Source organism: Symphalangus syndactylus, chromosome 9 (genome assembly GCF_028878055.3).
Source record: "Symphalangus syndactylus isolate Jambi chromosome 9, NHGRI_mSymSyn1-v2.1_pri, whole genome shotgun sequence".
NCBI classification, from domain to species: Eukaryota; Metazoa; Chordata; class Mammalia; order Primates; family Hylobatidae; genus Symphalangus; species Symphalangus syndactylus.
The window spans coordinates 107,701,942-107,726,560 of NC_072431.2; the positions used below are offsets into that span (position 1 = coordinate 107,701,942).

Genomic DNA, 24,619 nt, shown 5'->3' on the forward strand with positions numbered 1-24,619 from the left:
GGTAAGAACCAGAAGAGATTCAGAGATACCCTGATCCATCCTCTATGTATTCAGTGATGCAGGAGTGAGGGGGAGAATATATTCTAGATAAGGTCAAGGAAGGTCTCCCTGAAGAGATGACATTAAGTGGAGACTTGAAGGAAAAGATGCTGGGCATGCAGAAAGCCAAAGAGTAGAACATTCCAGGCAGAAGGAATAAATAACATGAACTAAGGGTCTGAGAAAATAATAATTCCTAACATTTATTTAACACTTACTATGTGCCTGGCATTATTCTAAACACATTACATATATTACCTCACATATTCCTTTTTTTTTTTTTTTCCAGAGACTGGGTCTCACTCTGTCACCCAGACTGGAGTGCAGTGGCATGATCGTAGTTCACTGTAACCTCAAACTCCTGGGTTCAAGCGATCCTCTCGTCTTGGCCTCTCAAAGCACTGGGATTACAGGTGTGAGCCACGGAGCCCAGCCTACCTCATGTATTCTTCACATCAGCTCTACGAGGCAGAGAATGTCATTGTCTCCATTCAGTAGGTGGGGAAATGAAGCACACTACGGTTAGGTAACCTCCCCAAGGCTGAACAGCTAGTAAGTGCGAGAGCTGGGATTCTAACCCAGCAGTACAATTCCAGAGTCCACATGCTTAACCATTTTGCCATGCTGACAAAGTTGGGGCTGAACCCCTAGTCTCCTGACTTCTACTTCAATGCCTATCCCAGTCATATACATATATGTAGGTACTTATACACACTCCCAACTTTCCCTCTCAGGAGTCTATATAAACGAGGGACATCTGAAGGTGCCTTCTTTAATCAAGTTGCTAGAATTGAGATGCCCATGGGGAATCTGTGTTGGCACTCAATCCTGAGGGGCGCTGTCACCCTGAAGAAATAAGCTTCACGTCTCATGTGGAAATTTCCTAGGTGTATCCCCCAGTGCAGGCAGCCCTGGGAAAACTGGTTGAAGATGGTGGCAAGGACAGAATTGATGGCTCATTGACAGTCTATTTGGGGCCTGAGGTGAAAGCCCAGGGCTATGGTAGATTCAGCTCAGCGATAAGTGGTCAGAGTCCAGGCCATCCCAAGGAGGCAGGTCATGGACGATGGTAGTCGTGGAAAACATCTAGAACAGGCCAGAGCTCCACAAGGAAGGACTTGAGCTAAATTGGCAAGTTGTTAAGAGCTCCAGGTTGCTTGAGACCCATACTGCCTCCTCTCTGCCTTTCACTTCATTCATTCATTTGTGTGCTTAATTATTTATTATTTCATCTGGTCATTTGTTCATTCAGCAAATGTTTACTCTGTATGTTCTACATGCTATTCCCCTGCTAGGCAGTGAGATACAAAGGCAAAGATGAAGTCCCTACTCTAGAGGAGCTCAAAGTCTAGAGAGATGGGAGAGGGCATGGTTCAGAGAATTCCTGGGGAAGGCAACACTGAATAGAGTCTCTCTGGAAAGAGTAGAGAGGGAAGACCAATGAAGACAAAGGAAACAGCAAGTGCAAAGCTACACTGACATGAGGGAAGCTGGCTCAGTTGGGTACATGCAAACCTTGCTCATACACCATAAAGCCTGAATATGGAGGGTGTGAGTATCAAGGGATATAGAGCAAAGCCAGAAAGAGAAATACACTACCCTACCTTTGTTACAAGGCAGTGGTTAAGCAATACAGGAGAAAGTGGAGAGGATGCAGGCCTGGGGATCTGGAGACTGGAGTCCAACCTGAGCTCTGTGCTAATTCAGTAGGTGACCTTGGGCAGGTCTCTTCTGCTTTCTTGGGCAGGTCTCTTTGACCTTCTGTAAAATGATGGAATAGGATTATGATGATGTCTTAGGGACTCTTCCAGCTCCATCATTCTATGATTCTAAATCCCTTTATAACAAACTCTAGGAGAGGAGCTTTTCTCTTGCAAATGGAGTGTAAAGTTAATCCTGCCTGTGCTGAAGCTAACTAATGTGTGTGTGGTTTATCCTACTTCATTAAACCCTGACTCCCCACAGAGCAATGCATGAGGCAGCATAGGCAGGTAAATACTGAAGTGTTGCTGAACTGGGTCTGTTAGTGGAAAATGATTTCCCCCAGCTCTTCCTCAGGTTTATCAACACAAAGCCTATAACCCCTATTTTCCACACAGTTACCTTGCCACAGTTGCAGATTTAGGCCCAGTCACAGGGTATGGCAAGTCGGGTCCTCATACCTTATTTATGTGGGCATCCTCCACACCTCCCACTGTGCTGCCAGCAACATCATCATTTTCCAGATGAAGAAACTGAAGCTCAGACAGGTTAGGCCACTTGGTAGGCGAGGCACAGCCTTATGTGATGTGTGACCTACATAGTGAGGGCAATGCTTCTGTTGACTGAATACTCGCCAAGGAGTGAAAAAAAGGCAAGCTCTGAGGTAAAGTTCCTATGTGAAAAACTTCCCCAAGGTTCTTGCCTTTTGTAAAGATCTTACAGGTTCCAAGTCACTTTTTTTTTTTTTTTTTTTTTTTTTTTTTGAGACATGGTCTCACTATGTGGGCTACGCTGGAGTGGAGTGGTGCGATCTTGACTTACTGAAGCCTCAACCTCCCAGGGTAAGGTGATCCTCCTGCCTCAGCCTCCAAAGTAGCTGGAACTACAGGCGCTCACCAGCATGCCCAGCCAATTTTTGTATTTTTTGTAGACACAGGGTTTTACCGTGTTTGCCAGGCTGGTCTCAAACACCTGGGCTCCAGTGACTGTCCTGCCTCATCCTCACAAAGTGCTGGGACTACAGATGTGAACCACCACGCCCAGCCGCTTTTTCTAAAAGTGGCTAAAAGAGAACATTCATTCTAGGTTGTCTCTTGAAAACAAACAGTAATCATCTTGGACTCCCTCAATTCTTCTTTTATTGTGAAGTATAGTGCAGACACTGAATATGCATAAAGCATATGTATATACTTCAATGAGTAATTAAAAGTGAATGCTAATAACCCCCATCCTAGCAAGTATATAAAATATAATGTTGGTTGAAAGAAGCAAGACACAAGCCAGGCACAGTGGCTCACGCCTGTAATCCCAGCACTTTGGGAGGCCGAGGTCTGCAGATCACTTGAGGCAGGAGTTCGAGACCAACCTGGCCAAATGGTGAAACCCTGTCTCTACTAAAAATAGAAAAACTAGCTGGCCATGGTGGCACGCACCTGTAATCCCAGCGACTCAGGAAGCTGAGGCATGAGAATCGCTTGAACCCGGGAGGCGGAGGTTCTAGTGAGCCAAGGTCGCACTACTGCACTCTAGCTTGGAGAACAGAGTGAAACTGTGTCTGGAAATTAAAAAAAAAAGAAAAAAAAAGGCAGCATGACACAGAGAATACATCCAGTATAATCCCATCCATATGAAGTTAGTAAAACTAACAGGCTTGACATTTGGCAGAAGTGGCCCACTCTTTGCACGGTCCTATGCGGTATGTAGACCTGACAAGACTTTGTCCTCTTTCACCTCACTGAGGATGAACCCTCTGAGGACAGAGGCATTGAATGTTACAGCTGGAAAGAAGCACATATGACATTCATTCACTCAATCATTCATTCATTTTTCAGATACTTTTAGGGATTTACTATTAGGGGATCTCTGAGGGATAAGGTATCAGTGGATCTTTCATAGATCTTGTCTTGGGGGAACAGCAAAAGCTGAAATGAGTTGAGTCCTAAATGGAGGAAAGGAGTGAGGGTTGAGGAAGTGCCTGGCTCTGGGCCAAAACACATCCTCAGCCCCTCTGAAAGAGGTGGAGGGGTGGGACCCACCAAAGGTACAAGGCAAAAGAGACTCCCTGGGCCTCAGGAAGAATGGATAGGCTAGCACAGATGAACCCAACGAGTCTCCCTGACCAGTCTCTGTATTCAGTCACCTAAGGGTGGCTTATGTGCAAACAATGAATCCCAAAGGAATCAGAATTAATTAGGCTGCAGAATGTGAGAGGAAGGGCCCTGACACTGCCTGCTGCAGTGCCTTTACTTTATGGATGAAGACACTAAGGTCCAGAGTGAAGTGGCTTTTCCAGTGTTCCCTGGATAGCTTGAGGGGAGCCCTAGGACTCGAATCCAGAATCCTGCCTCCCTTACCAGTGTTCTTCCGCCCAGACACGCAACAGTATTTTCCAAGATGAGTTTTTAGAATCATCAGTTTTGATGGTCATGAAATCTGGAAAAGATCTTAGTGGTAATCTGTCTAGTTCAGAGGGTCCCAAACCTGGCTGATCATCAAATCACATGAGAAATTTATTTTTAAAAATATAAACTCTGGGACCCCCCAACCCTCAGAGACTGGGGTTTTGGGTCTAGTAGGACTGGAATTTAGTAGAACAGGTTGGCCATGTGTTTTGTTTGCGTTTTTTTTTTTTTGAGACAGAATCTCGCTGTCACCCAGGCAGGAATGCAGTAGTGTGATTTCGGCTCACTGCAACCTCTGCCTCCCGGGCTCAAGCGATTCTTGTGCCCCTGAGTAGCTGGAATTACAGTGTGCCACTGCGCCCAGCTAATTTTTGTATTTTTAGTATAGACAGGGTTTCACTATGTTGGCCAGGCGGGTATCGAACTCCTGAGCTCATGATCCGCCTGCCTCAGCCTCCCAAAGTGCTGGGATTACAGGCCTGAGCCACCAGGCCCAGCCCCCATGTGTATTTTTTAAAGCTCTCACTTGCCACCCTCCACCCCCAGCTGATTCTGATGATTAGCAGGTAGGACACTCACAGACCTAGCTGACCCTGTTCAGTTGAGAGGAAGAAACTGAGGCCCAGATTAGGTGAGGTAGAGTGACTGTACAAGGCCACATGTCATTCCACCACAAATTCTTCTATTGTTCAGGATAGAATTGAGCCAGCCTGCATATCTAAGAGCCTTGATATGTTAAGAGTGTTTTCTCCCAATATGGTTCTTTCAGTGAACACATTTCATTTTTTGAAGCAGCTTAAAAGATTCCCAGCCACATTGCAAGGCACTCAGATTTGTGCAATATTTACAGTGACTTTGTGGTTCATTAAACAAATTTACCTAAGCAACATGAAATAAATCATCTTGCTTACAGTGAGCTCTTGACAAAAATACATGTAACAAAGACAGACAAACACACAGAAACCTGGATTGCTGGATGGGACATGATTTGCTGCCACATTCAATTTTTCTCATTAGAACTTGTTTTATTTGAGCATGACTCAGTACCCCATGTAAGTGCAAGGTTGTTAATCTTATTACTATATGGAAAACAAATTAATTAGTATGCATGCTTTTGGAGATGAGTTGTTAGGTTGGTGTTGGAAAGATTATGAAAATACACTCATTACTCCAAATGGTATCTGATAATACACGTCTGACTTCCACTTTAAGATCTGTTCCAATATATGGGCAACAAATATAGCTAATAAAAATCAAGCTTCTGTGTTCAGTATCTAAATGTTCATGTTGGCCGGATTCACACATGAATAACTGCTTGTCACTGTCCATCATCCAGACTCACCTGCAGGAGGCAGCTTCTCAGTTCTCAGGTCTGAGCTCACGTCCAATATCCAAAACCAGCTGAGATGATCTCTTTTCTCTTCTTGCCTACTACACTTTATCTCTCTCTCTTTTTTTTTTTTTTTTTTTTTTTGAGACAGTCTTGCTCTGTCACCCCACATTGGAGTGCAGTGGTATGATCTTGGCTCACTGCAACCTCCACTTCCCAGGTTCAGGTGATCCTCATGCTTCAGCCACTGGAGTAGCTGCAATTACAGACATGCACCACCATGCCCGGCTAATTTTTGTATTTTTAGGATTCACCATGTTGCCCAGGCTGGTCTTCACACTCCTGAGTTCAAGTGATGCGCCCACCTTGGCTTCTCAAGTGTTGAAATTACAGGCATGAGCCACTGTTTCCAGACAAACTTTGTATCTCTTTCCCAGTGCACCTGCTCCCTTCTTTCAGCAGCCATAATGAACACACCTCATTTTTCCAGGACACTGTAAGCTCCCTGAGGGTAGAGACTATATTCCAATTAGAGATTCAAATACATATTGATCAGAATACCCTGCTGCAGGAAAAATATATGAAGAACAAGGAAGCCCTTAAAGTACCAGTGTGGAACAATCACCAAGACATATTAAGTGTACACATACCTCTACAAGTATACAGTGACACTGATTACCAGGTAAAAAATAAGTAAATAAATAAACACATGCTAAAAGTAAAATCTAATAAAAATGATATATTTCCTCAAAGTAAAAACAAACAAACAAACCCAACCAAATACCCACAAAACACTAAAACTAAATAATAAAAAATTGTCATTTGGGGTAGCAGACTATGGGAAATCCTTTAACTAAAAAAAATCTGTTTCACATTAACATATTGTTACCCAGACTATTTCACCAGGGATCTCCAAAAGAAACATAAGGTATCCAGTGTTTCTCAAATGGTTCTCATTGCTTTTAAAAACTGTTCACTTAAGGGCCAGGCGTAGTGGCTCACGCCTGTAATCCCAGCACTCTGGGAGGCTAAGGCAGGTGGATTGCTTGAGCTCAGGAGCCGAGAGCAGAGCTTAGGCAAGCAGTTCAAGACCAGCCTGGACTACATGGTGAAACCCCATCTCTACCAAAATGCAAAACATTAGCTGGACTTGGTGTCATTTTCCTGTAGTCCCAGCTACTCAAGAGTCTGAGATGGGAGGATTGCTTGAGCCTGGGAGGTGAGGTTGCAGTAAGCCAAGACTGTGCCACTGCACTCCAGCCTGGGTGACAGAGTGAGACCCCATCTCAAAAAAACAAAAAAGAAAAAAGAAAAAATATTCAATTTTGAATATCTCACAATATACAAGTTGCTCACTTATATGCTCTAGGCAACATTTTTAAAGTAGTTTTTTACATTATTTATTTATTTGTTTGTTTTTGAGACAGGGTCTTTGTCACCCAGGCTGGAGTGCAATGGTGCAAACATGGCTCACGGCAGCCTCAACCTCCTGGACTCAAGTTATTCTCTTGACTCAGGCCCCCAAGTAACTGGGACTACAGGCATGCACCATCAGATCCTGCTAATTTTTGTGTTTTTGTAGAGACAGGGTTTCTCCATTTTGCCCAGACTTGTCTCAGCTCTTGAGCTCAAGCAAATCCACCTGCTTTGGCCTCCCAACGTGCTGGGATTACAGGTGTGAGTCATGGCACCTGGCTGAGGCACCATTTTAAACCAGAATGTAGATCCTAACTCTGCTGTCAGCTCCATGAATGAACCTGGGAAAATCCTTGCTCTTCTTTGGGCCTGTTTCTCCATCTCCATTCTCCAAGATTATCTCTGACACTCCCTCCAGCTCTGAAAGTCACAGATTCTCTGGCAAACAAAATATATCAAAAGTCTCCTCCAAAGTAAGCCCACGCTTTTAGTAGCAATTGGAGGCTGGAAGGCCCATGAGGTCTGTTGAAAATAAGTTACAAATGTACCTGATGTGAATATGCTTTCCTAGCTTCAAAACCCAGAAGACTTCCAGGAGGTTATAAGAAACCAATGCATCATCTTTGGTTCACAACAGCTGATGATATTACCAAAGTCTCAGCACTTCCACTTACTCACTGTCCAGCCTATTGGGCAAAACCCTGAGTTGAGACTCAGTTTCCTCAGCTACAAAATGGATATAATAATTGCTTTGGCACTTTCCCAAATTCTTGGTATAGGCACTTAATTTATGACAGCAACAGAGATAAGAGAATAGAGAGCCTGCGACAGGCTTATCAAGCCATTTGTAAAAATGAAGTAAAAACATTGCTTATCAAGTTACATTTCATTTGTTGGTAGATTTCCCTTGGTTGTGGCAAGAGCATGGTATGAGACTATCCTACTCATCCATTACTAGAGGCAAAGTAAATGTATAAAAGCCTTTGGCCAAGCGATTTGCCGTGTATATCAAGGGCCATGCAAGCATTCAGGCCCTTTGACTCAGCAAATCTAGATCTGGGGATTTTAAAGAAATGACAAAAACAGGAGAATGTGATATGTATGAAGACATGCACTTTGGGATTATCTGTGATAGTGAAAAACTGGAGTCCTTCTAAATATATAATACTAGGGAATGATATGTCCACTTAAAAGAGTATTAAGCAGCCATTAAAATAATTATTAAAACATTTATTTTTAAATGATAATTATGAAGACCTGCGGCATTATAATGATAAACTGTCAAGTGAGAAAGCCGAATGAATGAGGCTCTAACTACACTCATAAATCACCTATGTAAATTTTGCCTGAAGTAAGAGGAACACTGAACAGTTCATTTGTTAGGGTGGTAGGATTATGGATAATTTTCTTTCCTTTTAATTTCCCTTATTGTTGTAACATTACAAACTAAATAAAAATCTGGGAAAAAATACAATGACGGCAACAGATAGGTACATTGTGTTGTATCCTTCGTAAATCCTTTCACTGAAGAAAGGGATTAAATGTGGCTTACCATAGCAAATCATAAAATAAGACTCACATTTTGCATTTCCTCTAGACCCTCCTACCCTTCTGAGAATAAATTAAAATAGAAACACCAGAGTTGAGTTTTTAAAATCAGGATTATCTCAGCCTGGCCACAAGGCAAAACCTGAGCCGAGATCGCGCCACTGCACTCCAGCCTGGGTGAAAGAGCGAGACTCCTTCTCAAAAACAAAAACAAAAACAAAAAAAACTTAGCCAGGCATGTTGGTGGGCGCCTATAGTCCCAGCTACTTGGGAGGCTGAGGCAGGAAAATCATTTGAACCCGGGAAGCAGAGGTTGCAGTGAGCTGAGACTGCGACACTGCACTCCAGCCTGGGCAACAGAGCTAGAGTCCGTCTCAAAATAATTAATTAAAAAAAATAAAATCCAGGATTCCCATCATTCTATTTAAAACATATAAGGAGAGAAAATACACTTTTTTTTCTGGATTAAGTTTCCCTGGCCAAGTTCCGTATGTCTGTTCTTCTCTATTGGCAGGTCATGGGTCCCCATTCCTACCACAGGAGTTTCTCAACCTGTTGACTTTGCTCAGCTATAGCACAGATGGTGGTGAAATCATTAGATTGAAGGAAATCCAACAGTTCTTGCTTTGTGAAATGAGCAAGCTATTTCTGCCCAGGCTACAACCTGGGTCTTGTATCAGGATCTCCTGAGATGATGTGCAGGAAGGCACAGAAGTGCTTTGCAAATCCTCCAGAGCTGTGACCATTTGGATCTTTTTTCTTTAGGAGTCAATGTGACATAATGGAGGACGGAGGACTACAGGGATAGAGTGGACTTAGGGGAGTGGGGAGACGGGGCCTGGGTTTTAGGCAACCCTAAAGTGTTAATGGTCAATTTGTGTGGAAAATCAGACTGGCTTTCAAATTCCAGCTCTGCCATCTCCTAACTGTGTGATCCTGGGCAACTTCCCGGTGTCTGAGCCTCAAAAGAGTTGAGGCTTCATCTGTGAAACCGGAGTACTAACAAAACCTGCTGCACAGGTTTGTTCTGAGGATGGAATATGATCATGTATGCAAAGCACAGTGCCCAGTGAGTGTCCAAGAGATGTCCGTTTTCTCATTAGTCTTGCCCCTCCCATGAACTCACTGTAGAACCTTTGGCAATTCTATTTCCTTCTCTGGGCCTTAGTGACTCCATCTGCAAAATAGGAGAAGGGGTGGAGTCAACTGTCTGCCAGGGCTGTTTTAGCATATGAGCCTGTTGTTTCACAGTGGTGGTTGTGGCAATATCCTAAAGGCAAAATCCTATCTCTATAAAAAATACAAAAATTAACTGGGTATGGTGGCACATGTCTATAGTTCCAGCTATTTGAGAGGATTGCTTGCACCTGGGGTCAAAGCTGCAGTGAACCATGATCGCACCATTGCTCTCCAGCCTGGGCAACAGAGTGAGAGACCTCGTCTCAAAAGAAAAACAACAAACAAACAAACAAACAAAAACAGAAAAAAACATAGTGGAAGGTATAAGCCCATGTTTGCCACAATGATCATGAACTTATGTAGTTATGAAGACTTTTATCAAAATATGTGCCTATTATGTTGTCTACTCATTCTCTCATTTTAGCTTTGTAACTTTAATGGTAAAAAATGTATTTTTTACCAATAAAGTAATTAAGTTACCCAAAGTCAAAGCTAACTACTGCAGAGTTCTAACAGACCCAATAACAACCACTAATTGAGAACCTATTACCATTACACCTCATTCAGAAGTGAGCTTCCGCTATTTGAGGGATGAGTAGGTGTCAGCCAGGCAAGTTGGAAATTAACTCACACAGGGGAAAAAAAAAAAACTGCATATGTGAAGACCCAGATCAAATAAAATATATATTTGAAAACCTAAAATTCAAATAGGTAACCCACTCTATTCAAATTTTAATTAGTTATCATGTCTTGGTTGAGTGCCTAATAAATGTCAGGAATTCAGCAACTGCCTCTAGATGAGTTCTCCATCCTGTTAAATTATATCTAAAACTGTTATGTACGTGTTTTTGGGAGAAAAGGGATTTGACATAAAACAGTTAGAAGACTTACTGCCCTAAGTTGCTGAAGCCATAATTTCATTTCAATTTCAAAAGTCATTTACCTTAAGCCATTGTTTCACTTCAAATACTATGTAAAGACCTCTACTCTATACATAAAAGCAGAATTCTAATTAAATTTACCTACGATCTGTTAGGTATCCCCTATGTGCCAAATGCTGACAAACTAAAGGCGCTGTGTTCCAAATTATACATATTGAAGGGGCTCTACGATAACACACCATAAGACTCACAAACTAGGAATATGGCATCTTCAACTCTTAAAAATGTCGTATTCTTCCATTTTCAAAACAAATATTCTTTTAAAATCCTGCACCTGGCCAGGCACGGTGGCTCACGCCTGTAATCCCAGCACTTTGGGAGGCTAAGATGGGAGGACCGCTTCAGGTCGGGAGTTCGAGCCCAGCCTGGCCAACATGGTGAAACCCCGACTCTACTAAAAACTACTAAAAATACAAAAATTAGCCAGGCGTGGTGGTACATGTCTGTAATCCTAGCTACTTGGGAGGCTGAGGCAGAAGAATCGCTTGAACTCGGGAGACGGAGGTTGCAGTGAGCCGAGATCATGCCACTGCAATCCAGACTGGGCAACAGAGCAAGACCTCGTCTCAAAAAAAAAAAAAATCCTGAGCCTAATAATTTTTTGCTAAACCTAAATCTTCAAAATTATTAAATGAGAAAGAAACATAATGACCAGGAACAACAACAAAGCATGCTTCTGAAAGTGGAATTAGCCTTTTTTATTTAACAGCCTGACCAACATGGTGAAACCCCGTCTCTACTAAAAATACAAAAATTAGCTGGGCATGGTGGCGCATGCCTGTAATCCCAGCTACTCAGGAGGCTGAGACAGGAGAATTGCTTGAACTTGGGAGGTGGAGATTGCAGTGAGCCGAGACTGCACCACTGCATTCCAGCCTGGGCGACAGAGCAAGACTCTGTCTCAAAAAAAAAAGATTGCCACAAGTGTACTACTATTCATCAATCATTTTAAAAGAGCACATAGTATTCCACAACTTATTAAGAAAGAGGGAAGCCGGGCACAGTGGCTCATGCCTGTAATCCCAGCACTTTGGGAGGCCGAGGCAGGTGGATCACCTGAGGTTGGGAGTTCGAGACCAGCCTGGCCAACATGGTGAAACCCCATCTCTACTAAAAATACAAAAAACTAGCCAGGCGTGGTGACAAGCACCTGTAATCCCAACTACTTGGGAGGCTGAGGCAGGAGAACTGCTTGAACCTGGGAGGCGGAGGTTGCAGTGAGCCAAGGTTGCGCCACTGCACTCCAGCCTGGGCAATAAGAGCGAAACCCCATCTAAAATAAATAAATAAATAAAATAAATACATTTAAGAAAGAGGGAAAGAGGGTACAAAGATATACAGTTTTTTGCTTATATATATTTTTAAATGTAAGGACCAACCACCAATTTTCTCTTAATGGTTACCCATAAGGGAAAGGGCAGGAACAGGAAGGAGACTTGACAGAAGGTTTGCCTTCTCTGAATAGATTTTATTGTGTTTTGCTGATCTGAATTTGGAAATTTATAAACATTTTACATGATTATAAAATTAAATAAAAATTTTAAGAGGTAATTCTAAAAAACAACATATCAAAAGCAAAATGAAACAAATGAAACTGTCTATCAAGTTGATGATCTAAAGAGAGAAAATCTGAATTTAATCAAGCTTCTAGATCTAACTACCAACTCACAGGAAATAAGAGGACACTGGAACATGTTAAAACAATACTACATAATTCAGACTACAGGAAATTCTAGAAGACTATTTAGTACAACAAATTACAAGGAATTTAATAAAGAAGAAGAGATAAAAGAGAACCTATAGATTAAAGGACACTTAAGTTATCAAACATTACAGTACATGAATTGAATCAGATTCAAATAATCTGTAAAAAAATTAGGAGCCAATCTAGAAAATCTGAACACCAGGTATATGAGGACAAAAGAATTACTGGTAATTTGTTTAGCTGTGATAATGATATAGTTTTTTTAAAAAGAGAATATTTACGTTTCAGAAATATACGTATATGTGTGTGTGTATGTGAATACACACACATACACACACACCCACACACACACACGCAGTCAGCCTCCTATGTCCATGGGTTCAACTGACCTTGGAATGAAAATATTCCACACACAAAAAAAATTGCATCCATACTGAACATGTACATTTTTCTTGTCGTTATTCCTTAATACAGTATAACAGTTATTTACATGGCATTTACATTGTATTACGTATTATAAGTGATCTAGAGATGATTTAAATAATACGGGATGTACACAGGTTATATGCAAATATTCCACCATTTTATATCAGGGACTTGAGCATCCATTGATGTTGGTATCCATGAGTGGTCCTAGAACCAATGTCCCACAGATACTGAGGGACACGTGTGCATGTGTGTCAAGATTGGTCATAATTTGGAAATTGTTGAAGCTGGTTTATGGGACACTGAAGTCAATTATAACATTTTATTTTCATATATATATTTTTGATTTCCACAGTAAAAAATGTAGAAGAGTTAGTAATTACTTCGACTAATAATATCTCTTCCCTAACCAAGAAAATAAATAGCTAATGATTCCTCCATAATTCCTATAGCATTTATTGTCTCATGTCATCATTTGGTTGTCTTATATAACAATCCTTCCCACATTTGAGATCCCCCTCAAAAATTATTAAACATGCTGACTTCCTTGGGTGGATCTTTCCTTCAACCAGGAGATCTGCCTTTCTAACATATGAGAATTACAAGTCACTCCTACTGGGGATAATAAAAGAAAGGGAATCAAAAAGGAAAACAAACAATAGAACACGCATAGTTTTTATAAGGCTTAGGAAAGAGTAAAGGAAGTAAAGGAAAAGAGGCTCAGACCTTAGAAATAAAGTCCTACATCCCTCAGTAGAGAGAGCTGAAAGCCATATGTAATAGGCACTGAAAGCCTATGTTTTGGCATGAATTTACTACAGGCAAAGCCACCATCATATATCTGTATGTACCGAGGAGGGCTAGACTGTTAAGTGTCACGTATATACGGTCTCAATGGAGCCTCAGGAAGCTAATCAACAACCTCAAACCACAAAATCAGAGAAGTGTTGAACATTTGGAGGAAGAATAGAAAGGAAAAAAACGCCTCCAAGTTGTGTATTATTTGTCAGTAAAGCAAAACAAATGTGTAAGCCCATTTATATTTAATAACGTCTCACTGAAATTAAAGTAATAGGGGAGAGTCTGAAGTTTCCACAGATAAAGAGATAGTGCTGTACTCCGATTTACTACAAATTTAATAATAGTAAATGTAAAATATGTATTTATACAGTCTTTTGCAGACTTATGAACTATCTCAAATTCACGAATCCTATTTTTTAAATAAAGTTTTAAGTTTCAACCACTTGTATCACCAGAATTTTGAGACTTAACTCCCACGGTTAAGAGATTTCCAAGCTGTGTTCACAGCTGTAGTCCCAGCTACTCTGAAAGCTAAGGCGGGAGGACCACATGAGCCCAGGAGTTCCAGATTAGCCTTGCTCTATTTAAAGAGCAAGACTCCACTGCCAAAAAAAAAAAAAAGAAAAAAAAAAGAAGAGAATTCCATAAATTACCTGGCTTCTTATATTCTGTCTCTTCAGTGAAACAGTACATCACTTAAGGCTAAAACTATGTCTTTTATCACTGTAAGTCCCCAGTACTGCTTACACCCTACACAGAGTAGATGCTCAATAAATGTTTGATGATTTGGCAATTAATGGGTTAGGAGGGAATATTAATATGTGTCAATAAATTACTCTGAATATTATAAGTAGGCTTATGAGTATGGAAAAGACCCACCCTCAAGGAGTTTGTGATCTTTTCTCTTACATCATACTGCTGTTTTCAATATGCCATAATTTTTCTTTTTTTCAGGGTGGGGTCAGGGAAACAACACAAAATAGCTATGGATGCTGTTTAACAATCAGCATTTCATAAGCAGTTGAGAATTTCTGTACTTTCACAAAAATGAAAAAATCTCTCTAAAGATTATGTGAGCCCAATCTATCCCCAAATCTTTTTTTTTTTTTTAATATAGAGAACTGATTATGTTCACTTGTAACCTGTCATTCCAAAATTCTTCAGGATGTTTAATGTTCAAGTGTCCATATTCCCAGTCCCACTGGATGCCTGGCGGGATGCAACCATCTGAATGAGTGGAAGTATAATGTTTGCACCAGGTATTATATTAGGAGCCTTGAACCCAGAATATGTCTGATTAAGTCTTTTAGCCCAATAATTTGCCACTGCTGCCAAGTCTGGTAATTTTGAAGGAGAAAGTTCAACCATAACAGGGTGACACAAGACACCGCCGTATTCAAAAAACTTTCAAAGTGCTTTCTAAACAAGTTTCTGTTTTTCCTTGAATACAACAATATCAGTCACAACTGATGGCAGTACAATCGATCCATCCATACACTGCTCTAAGAACATCTTGATGGTATAATATGCTGTCATTCACGCTCTACCTGCTACTAGTTTAATTTGGTCAAGTAGCTCTTTCCCTGGAGACTCAAATTCTACTAGACTCAAATTCTATTAGACCAAAGACAAATGATCTCAACCATGGTCTTGACTTAAGCCAATCAATCACTGGCCCTGCATTATAACTGAGCAACAAGTTGGCACAATCACCACGTGTTAGTTGCTGGAGAGCTATCATTAAGGTCTTGAATCGCTTCTGAACCTGGAGACTGTTGGCACGGATTCTGTCACTTGACCCCTACTACTATGCCAATGCCAATCAGTAGATCACAACAGTACGGTACAGACAATAGCTCCAAGGATGTAAATTGTGGATCCTTCCCTTTGTGACTTTGGCCATACAGCATTTTAGTTTTGTTCTTTCCACCAACTGAAATCACGAGGTATGCCTCCTTGGAAACTCCAACAGTTAAGAGATTCTCGTGTATTCCGTGAAATAAAAAGCAAAGAAAAATCAAACTTGTCTTAATGAGATGGAAGTGTTGGATCAAACATTGAGCTGTTCCATGTCCTCCACCTCCCCAGTGCCTGGATGTGGTTCATCTGCATTGGATGGATACTGTCCAAATTTGCCACTTGGCTCAAAAGACTGCTGCCCAGTGAACGGTAATGCAGATAGAGGCTCAGAGGTATCCATGGGTTCCTCCATGGTGAACAATGGTCTTGATTGCTGAAGCGATTATTTCTGATTGGTTCCTATGCCCAGATCTATTTATGAAAGGAATAATAATGATTAGAGTGTAACAGCACACTTAAATGGGCATCGGTATTGAACATATTGCTTATTAATTGGAAAGAAATAGGATATTATTGGATTAAGGAAACAAAATAGAGAACATAAATTTGAATATTTGTAGGAGTGTATAAGAGTCAAGTTAATTTTCAAAAATGCAGAATTTGATTTTATTTGGCTAAAATTTAAAAAACAAATGGTAGGAGCAAACAGTAGGTTTTCTCTACTTTCTCATCACCATCATTTACCAATCATGACACTGTTCAACTTCTTCAATGAACCCCACACCTAATTCATGTTTTTCCCAACCTATCCACATTTTCCCATCAACTTTAGCATCTCTGTATATTCTCTACTCCAAGTAGAAATCAGCAGAGAGCTCGTTTCAAAGGAAAGAAGCTTTCTTTTCAGTAGGTTAAATGTCAAACAGTAAGATACCCAAATGGAAATATTCAGTAAGGTGTAAATGGGGAACATGAAATCAACAAAATGGTTAAGAAAATGAGATGCTAATTTGATCACCATAAATAGAGAAGTGATTAATGAAACTGAGTGTGATCTCAGGAAAAGGTAATTTAGAGAAAGAATAAGCTAAATGTTTATTCTGGCCTTCTACATAATGTTATGCCTAACCCTAGATCATTTTGTTTCTGTCATCTTGCTCAAAGCTGCCAAGTACTACTGAGTAAAAAGTTATGGAATCCTTCAAAGTGAGTTCATTATAAGTTCATTTTAATTTTGACAGAACACTACTTCTAAGCAATCCTTTATTCTCTTATTGTTGATTCATTAGAACGCAATGATTTCTAACTTATGAGCTTTCGGCCTCCTGGGAAGCTGTTAAATTAGTTATCTCAGTGGGTACCCAGGGCAATGCATTACATAAAGACAATTTCTCACATACATGTATTAACATTTTTCAAATGTGCAGTCAATGTTGTGGCTAATAAAATACAAAGTCATCTAAGAGAGAACTGAGTAGTAGCTTTTTTCTAATATGCATATTCTCCATTGATGAAAACTAAAAATGTAACTACAATCATGGGGTGGTCCACAAACTGTTTCGAGGTTAAACAAGTTGTCATCTTCAAAATACTGGTAACAACTGCCTCAAAGTATTCCCCACAGCACAAACATCCTTTCCCCATTCTAAGCTTCCAATTATCCTCTGCCCTCTCCTACTTCTGCTTTCATTTTCCCAAGGAAATCAAACAAATCCTCATAGGTACTCTCATCTACCTCAATGCATCTGAATTTATTCTTTCTCCTCTACCTCTATAAATATTTGATGATTTTGCAATTACTGGTGTCTCTCTTCCCTTTTAGGAATAATTCAACAACACATACACCTGATCCTATCTCTAACCTGGCCCCCATCCTAAAACATCAAACAGGTTTAGTCTCTCCTGCTTCACAAGTTTCTCCCTTTCTACCTAAAAACATTATCAGATCTCACCTATATGGAAAAAAATTTATTTGATTCTGCTCTATGTTCTAACTACTATTTATCTCTTCTTTTTGCTGTCAAGTTTTCAGGGTTAGCAAACTACAGTCTGAGCCAGCCACCTGTTTTTGTAAGTAGGGTTTTATTGACAACAACCACCCCCATTTCTACAGGTATTATCTAAGGCTGCTTTCCCACAAGGGCAGAGTTGAGTAGTTAAGATATCATATGGCTTGGAAACCTAAAATATTTTCTGTCTGGCTTCTTAAAAAAAAAAAAATTGCCAATCCCAGGGGCTCCAAGTATGATCTACATTCAATGTCATAGTTTCCTGGGGAAGCAGGATGCCATTACAAATTTTGGAGCAATAAGGTACCATGAATAAAAGGGCATTTCAATACCAGTTTTAACAACTGTATATAGGGCAGACATAAAAGAAGACCACTTCGGAAACTAGTGCAAGAGATTGTGCATTAGGCACAAAAGGAGGAAAATGAAAAGAATGAACTTTTTGAAGGAATAAGCATTAAGACTAGATGACCACATATTATAGAGACAAACCTAGCAGCAAAATTTTAATCCTTGATGATGTAGCTTTCAAAATTTGCATTCTCTCCTATAGCCTACCCTATATGAACAGCTCTTCCTATTTTCCTCTTTCCGACTGTGAAGTTACTAAAATCCTAACACTAATTCCATATATTCTGTGTGCCAGGCATTTCCCATGCTTGCTATCTAACTCCCAGGTAAGCAAATCTTGTAGTAAGAGGCAGTACCAACAGAATTGGTTGAAGAGATCACAGGGCCAAGGTTAGAGGTGGATGGAGTACTCACCTGTACCTGCCACCTTGGGAGGCTGAGGGAGGATAGCTTGAGCCCAAGTGTTCAAAGTTGACAGTGAGCTATGATCACACCACTGCACTCCAGCCTCACTGACAGAGCAAGACCCCAATTCCAAAAAAAAAAAAAAAACCCTGATAAACCTGTTTATTCCTGTGCTCGTTATAAAAATGTGTCTAAAATACAAACGTAATAAAGACCTAAACTTGAGAGAAAACTCCCAACCTTGGGAATAAATGCAGAAAGTGAAACACTTAGTACTGTGAGCATATTAAATCCTTCTCAGCCTTCATCTTTTAAACTCGGCTCAAAATCACTTCCCACCAGATTAAATTAAATGCCCCTTTTATAGGCTTCTATAGCACTTTACATTTCAAAACACTCATCACATTTCTAATTATTTATTCAATGTAAATCTCCCAGAAGCACAGATCACAAACCCCAGGAGGGGCAGGAACTATATACACTCTGCTAAACAATGAATCACCAAAGCCAAGCAGGGTAACTGGTATTTTGGGGGCCATCTATAAGTATCTGTTGAATTTATAAATGAATTATAACACCAGACATTTGTCCTTCAGCCCTGATAAATCTAGTATGTGCTTAAAATACAGAAATTATGATAGGATAAATTTCTCTGCTGTCTTTCAACTACTCCAAAGTCTTAGAAATTCTCATATCTACACAGTAGATGGTTCCATTAGGTACTGATGGACTACTGACTAAAATGAGAGCTCTGGAAAAATAAGCTTGTGTCCAAAAATCAAGGACAGCCCAGACAGCAATAACAATGCCAATTTATTCTTTTTTCCACTTGTAGCTAGATACATAAAATTAAAAATAGTTGTTTTCTTAGCCACTCAAATTTCTGTCCAAAATGTCAGAGTGTTGTGATGGTAGTTCTGGTAGTAGAACCAGCTTAATCCCAAGAACCAAATGGACAAGGGCCAAAAAGGTACTACATTCTTGCTGGAGTTTTTTGTTTGCCTTCCAGAAATAAACCCACCTGTTAATGCTTTTCTTCTAAAAGGTATCATATACCTGTGCCCTTGTTGTACTGTCCTTCAGGTGGCTATACTGTTATTGTCACACAAATTGAATGTGGCTGTCTGAATAATGCTCATAGCATTTATCAGTTTATATTGAATTGTTAGCCTCAGAGGAATTCAAATAAAAGATGAATCCTTTCCTTCTTACTTAATAGATAAATTAATTCTAAAAGAAGTCAAAGGAATTATGCTTCTTTCAAAATCCTCACTGGATCCATCCTGAGGATCCAGTGTGGACTTAAGATAAAACACAATTCCAGTGCAGCACAGAAAAAAATTAAAGAGCTAAATTACAGAGTTACAAATTTGTACCACTCTTGCAGCCATCCCAAAGGAAAGGGATTAAGAATAGAGCCATAGGCACAACTGTGAATGTATGCCAAAAATAAACTACAGAACCATAATAAAAACTGACTTTCTTGGGTCGAAGGATTTATCTCTTTCTCTGAAATGTAGAAAAATGAATTTAACAATTTAGCCCCTATGGCCTTTAAGAGGATTTTGTACCTCTGTACTTGAAAATTGTGCTGGGCATAACCTGCTCTCTTATTTAGGTAGCTTATGTATGCCAGGGTTAAAGTCTGCCTGAGGCTGTTTTGGTTTATGTTACCGCTTTAATTACGTTCAAATGAATTTAATAACTTTTTTAAAAAAGACTATTCTCAGAGGACAATATATATGTTTTTTATGTACACACAAACAAACCCTTGACTCAGAAGGCTTTCTCAGCTTTTTGATCCCTGTACGGGACTCCCAAGTATACTAACTAGATAACAAAATCAGATTATCTCATACAGACTCCTCAATCTACCCACAGGAAACTGAAGTACAAAGAGATAGGAGGCCTATCCAAGGTTATGCAGCTGGTTAAGAACACGGCTAGAAGTGATTCACATTTCTGTGATTGTCAGCCAACGGTCCACTAAAATTTTTAAATAAAATTTTCGAATAAGTAATTTCAAATTAAAAAAAAAAACCTTCCTTTACTGAAGTATTTGCATTGGTTCTAACACCTAAGTTTACCTCACAAATATCCATTTTACCTCCCAGCAGAGTTTAAAAACTATGAATGAGACATTTTAGTTGGAAGGAAAACACACATTTGTCAGTTTATCATCCAAGAATCTCCCAAGTTAGTACTCAAAGACTTCATCAATCCCGTGACCAGAGAAGATACTTCTTATACAAGATCCTAAAATATCATGGAAATGGAAATGAAACTTATCTAAGAATGAAAATAGCTTAACAAATATAAAACAGCTATAGAATAACTGCAAAGGCTCTTCCCATTCAAAAGAGGGAGCAGTATTCATTGACTGAATTGTTTTAAACTAAACAACTTAAGGCTTATTTAAGTTTTAAGAATTTACTTTATGTTTTTCGAGACGGAGTTTCGCTCTTGTTGCCCAGGCTAGAGTGCAATGGCGCCATCTCGGCTCACCGTAACCTCTGCCTCCCGGGTTCAAGTGATTCTCCGGCCTCAGCCTCCCGAGTAACTGGGAGTACAGGCATGCGCCACCATGCCCGGCTAATTTTTGTATTTTTAGCAGATACGAGGTTTCTCCATTTTGGTCAGGATGGTCTCGAACTCCTGACCTCAGGTGATCCGCCCACCTCGGCCTCCCACAGTGCTGGGATTTACAGGCGTGAGCCACGGCCCCCGGCGTTTATTCAATTCTTCTGGTCTCTCAGTCTACCTACTGGTCATTCTGACCTTTTGCTCTTATTTACTTCCAAAGCACCTTTAGCCTCCCTAGATGTTTCTTCTTGATGACATAGGCATCTATCTCGGGCCGATTTAAATCAAATCCACAGCCTCATTTTCAGTCCAAATTTCATTGGAATATGATGAATACACTTTACTTTCAACGTAAAATTTATTTCTTACTCTTAATGAGCTATCCTGATAGTGAGAGGTGAAACACAATTGACTAAGGGGTTAAAATGTCCATTTTTCAAATGCGACGGCCACTCTGAATCAAATCTGAGATTGGGGTGGAGAATGCAAATGTGTAAAACAAAGGTCACAAAGGACAGGCAGAGCACAGTATTTCCGTGGGAAAAAAATAAGCTAAATTTAGTTACGTAAGTCCCAGCTTTTCTTGGGATATATACATGATTTTTATGAGAACTAATCCTATCCGGAAACATTTCCTTCACCTTTCCCTTAGCCCTTTTCCTTCGGTCATGCAGTCTCTTACCCTGGTAACTATCATGAAGATCCTTCCTGAGTTTATTCCCCAACCTCAGATTCTCTTGAAAGCATAATGCTTTCCTAAGTATACACACAATCCATTCAAAAGTCTTTGTATGCGACAGCCTAACTATTCAAACACGAAGTCATTTCTCTAACGGTCCTAGAAAAAATTTTAAAAAGAAAAAGAAAACCACAAAGTCAAGAGCTTCTGAGGGGACCTGAAAAGTCATCAAATTGAACGCTCTCATTTTATAGTTGGAGAAACTTATTCACTGAGCTAAAAAGGCCCTACTAATGGAGCCTCTAATTCAACTGTGTCATCTGAAATAATCTTAAAATCAGCTTCAATAAGAGCTTTCTGGAATCGCCAGCGAGTCCGTGGGGGAGCCACGGCTAGAACCCAGGCCTCCTGATTCCCAGCCACAGCTTTTCCACCGAAATGGCAGCTCTTCCCAAAAGTTGAAGGCAACTGTCCGCTCACAGGATGGGAGGGATAAAGGGCGCCTTAGTAAACACAGTCCAAGACTACTCGTTTTACATGAGGAAAGGGACACGGCTCCCGAAATTTTGGATTCCACGGCGGCAGCTGCTGTTTCTGACAGCAGAGGCGGGAGGTGGCCCAGGACTACTCGGTCCTCAAAGACTGGACTCTCTCTCGGCGCGCCGGGACCTCCGCGCTTCACTGACTGGCTTCCCTACAAGACTGGGGGCCTTGCGGGGAGATAAAAAGGGCAGACACGCCACCCCCACCGAGGCCCTGGACGCCCAGCCGCTCTTGAATCACCGCCTTAGCCATTGGAGAGCCAGGGAGACGCGGACCTCCGAGTCCCGCAGCCCGGCCGCGTGGGGCGGCGCGCAGCTGAAGGACCAGGAGCTGCGCTCCACCGCGAGTGAGGGACGGACGGGAGACGCCGAGGTCGGCGAGGGGGCACGCGCTAGTTCCACAGCTCGAGACGGAGGGTAGGCAGGGGTCCCAGGCCGCGGGTGACTCGGGGTCCGTCACATACATACTCACTGCCGTAGCTGCAAACAGAAAGCACCAAACAGGGACCAAAGCGCGTAGAGGGACGGGGAGGGGCGAGGACAAATGAGGTAAGGAGGCCGTGTCCGCGCAGACCCGGGAGAAGGGAAGGCACTTCCGGGACAACACAGCCCTAGGCGTCGCCTTTCTGTGTCCGCCCACCTGTCGCGCCTAGTGTGCGCATGCGTACTGAGTGCGAACCCTTTCTCTGCCCCGCCCATAATCTTTAGATTTGCCTTCCATGCTTTGCCCCTTCCCCTTCTCATCTTCTCTTGAAGTTACCTAGGTTGCGTCTATTATTTGAATGACTCATACGAAAGAGATGCTATTTACCGGGCAAAAGCCGGGAGTTCGTGCCCTCTACGCCCGTAAGGAAAACTACAACTCCCATGAGGACACCGGCGAGATTGAGGCCAGGCTCCGCCTCCTTCTCCCTGGCGCTCGGTGGACGCCTTCCCAGTGCCACGTGGCGGGGAGCTGATCTGATCGCGGGCGTGACGTGAGCCGGCGCGGCTAGCTGCTTGGCCCGCGGGCCTGGGCAGCCCTGGAGCGGGAAACGCCTCCTTGAGAGCGCATGGCTTCAAGCTTCTCCCTTGCGCTCCTGATCTTAGGCTGATCGCTTTTACCTTTAGGTTGAAGTGGAACACAGTTCACAGTGGGCGCTTCCCCCCCTCTTTCTGGAATTCCAGGCAACAGATTTAACACTTTATGAATCTTGAAGAGCTGCACTCCTCCTAAATATTGCAGTTAATGCTGATCCTTTGGAAGCCTCCGAAGGCCACGAGACTGTGATGGGAGCCTCTGGCTTCAGTTGCCCTTCTCACACCTTATTTTAATACTCAAGGTAAACCCGTCTGTACAACTTTAGAAATAACTGTCAACCTAAAGGAAAAACTGAGGCAAAGTTAATATAGAGAATTTATTTGGGCCAAGTCTCAGGAATGCAACCTGGGAGCATCAATTCAAGTTACCCTTAATTTAATACATGATCTTAGCAGCAGTTTCAAGTGAGTTCTTTGTTTTGTTGGCCAGGAAGCTCGAATTCTTGTCTCAAAGGAATTGATCCTTCCACCTCTGCCTCCCAAAGTACTGGAATTACAGGCGTGAGCGACTGCACACGGCTACAAGTGAATTTTTAAAGGAAAAAAAAAAGAAGAGGCCCTTGCTAAATTGTATTCCAAGAATTTACATTAAAATAACAACCTGTCCATTGGCTATACTTGTTCTTTCTATCACGAATTCTGGGAACACGAAGATAAAGGGTGATGCTTGTACAGGGCAGAAAAGAACAAAGTGCCTTCAAACAATTGCTAGTGTGCATGGGGATGGTGCTAACTGATGTCTCATACTCAGGTCCCTCTGGGCCTGATAAATTTTGAATGCCTGGCTGGGCTGGTGGGGTTGCTCACACTTGTAATCTCAGCACTTTGGGAGCCTAAGGGGGAAGGATCTCTTAAGGCCAAGAATTCGAAACCAGCCTCGGTAATATACCAAGAGACTATCTCTTAAAACATTTTTTAAATTAGCCGGGCGCAGTGATGCATCACGCAACTGCGCTCCATCCTGGGTGACAGACTGAGATCCTGTCTCAAAAAATAAGATAAAGAATAAATCTCCTTTTTATAAAATCTTTTAATAAAAATTAAAAATTTTTAAAAATTTAAATTTTAAATATTAGCTGGGTGTGATGGGGCACACCTGTAGTTCTAGTTACTCAGGAGGCTGGGGTGGGAGGATTGCTTGAGCCTGGAAGTTCAAGGTCACTGTGAGCTGTGATTACACCACTGCACTCCAGCCTGGGTAAGAGACCCCATAACTTTAATTTAAAAAAAAATGGGGGGCCGGGCACGGTGGCTCATGGCTGTAATCCCAGCACTTTGGAAGGGTGAGGTGGGAGGATCACTTGAGTCCAGGAGTTCAAGACCAGCCTGGGCAACATAGTGAGACCCCACCTCTATTTCTTAAATTAGTAAATACAAATAAAAATAAATTGTTTTGTTCTGTGAGTTACCAGGAATGTAAAAAAGATTAAAATAAAATAAATTTTTGCATACTTTTAATATAGCATAGACTACTCTGAGCTATTTTTCTCCTGTCATAATGAAACACTTTTCTAGTTCATTGGCCCCTCTAAATTCTTCTCAAGATAAGTGTGACTTTGATTTTTTTCACCAACATTTATTGAACATGGGTTAAGAGACGGGTGTATTAGAGAGTGCAGATAAGTACTACATTTTTAAGTGACTGGTCTCACAGAGCCAGGAGTTTGCCTGGGAAAACAGTT

The 24,619-nt window shown here is 41.3% G+C and overlaps 1 long non-coding RNA gene across 1 annotated transcript; it reads right to left on the reverse strand.

The window, feature by feature from the left end:
• Positions 1-12,003: 12,003 nt before the first annotated feature.
• LOC134731349 (uncharacterized) lies at positions 12,004-22,508 on the reverse strand. Its single transcript, XR_010113560.1, has 2 exons — positions 22,322-22,508; positions 12,004-15,759 (listed from the first exon to the last, which is right to left on the reverse strand). It is a non-coding gene; the product is annotated as an uncharacterized lncRNA (long non-coding RNA).
• Positions 22,509-24,619: the final 2,111 nt, after the last annotated feature.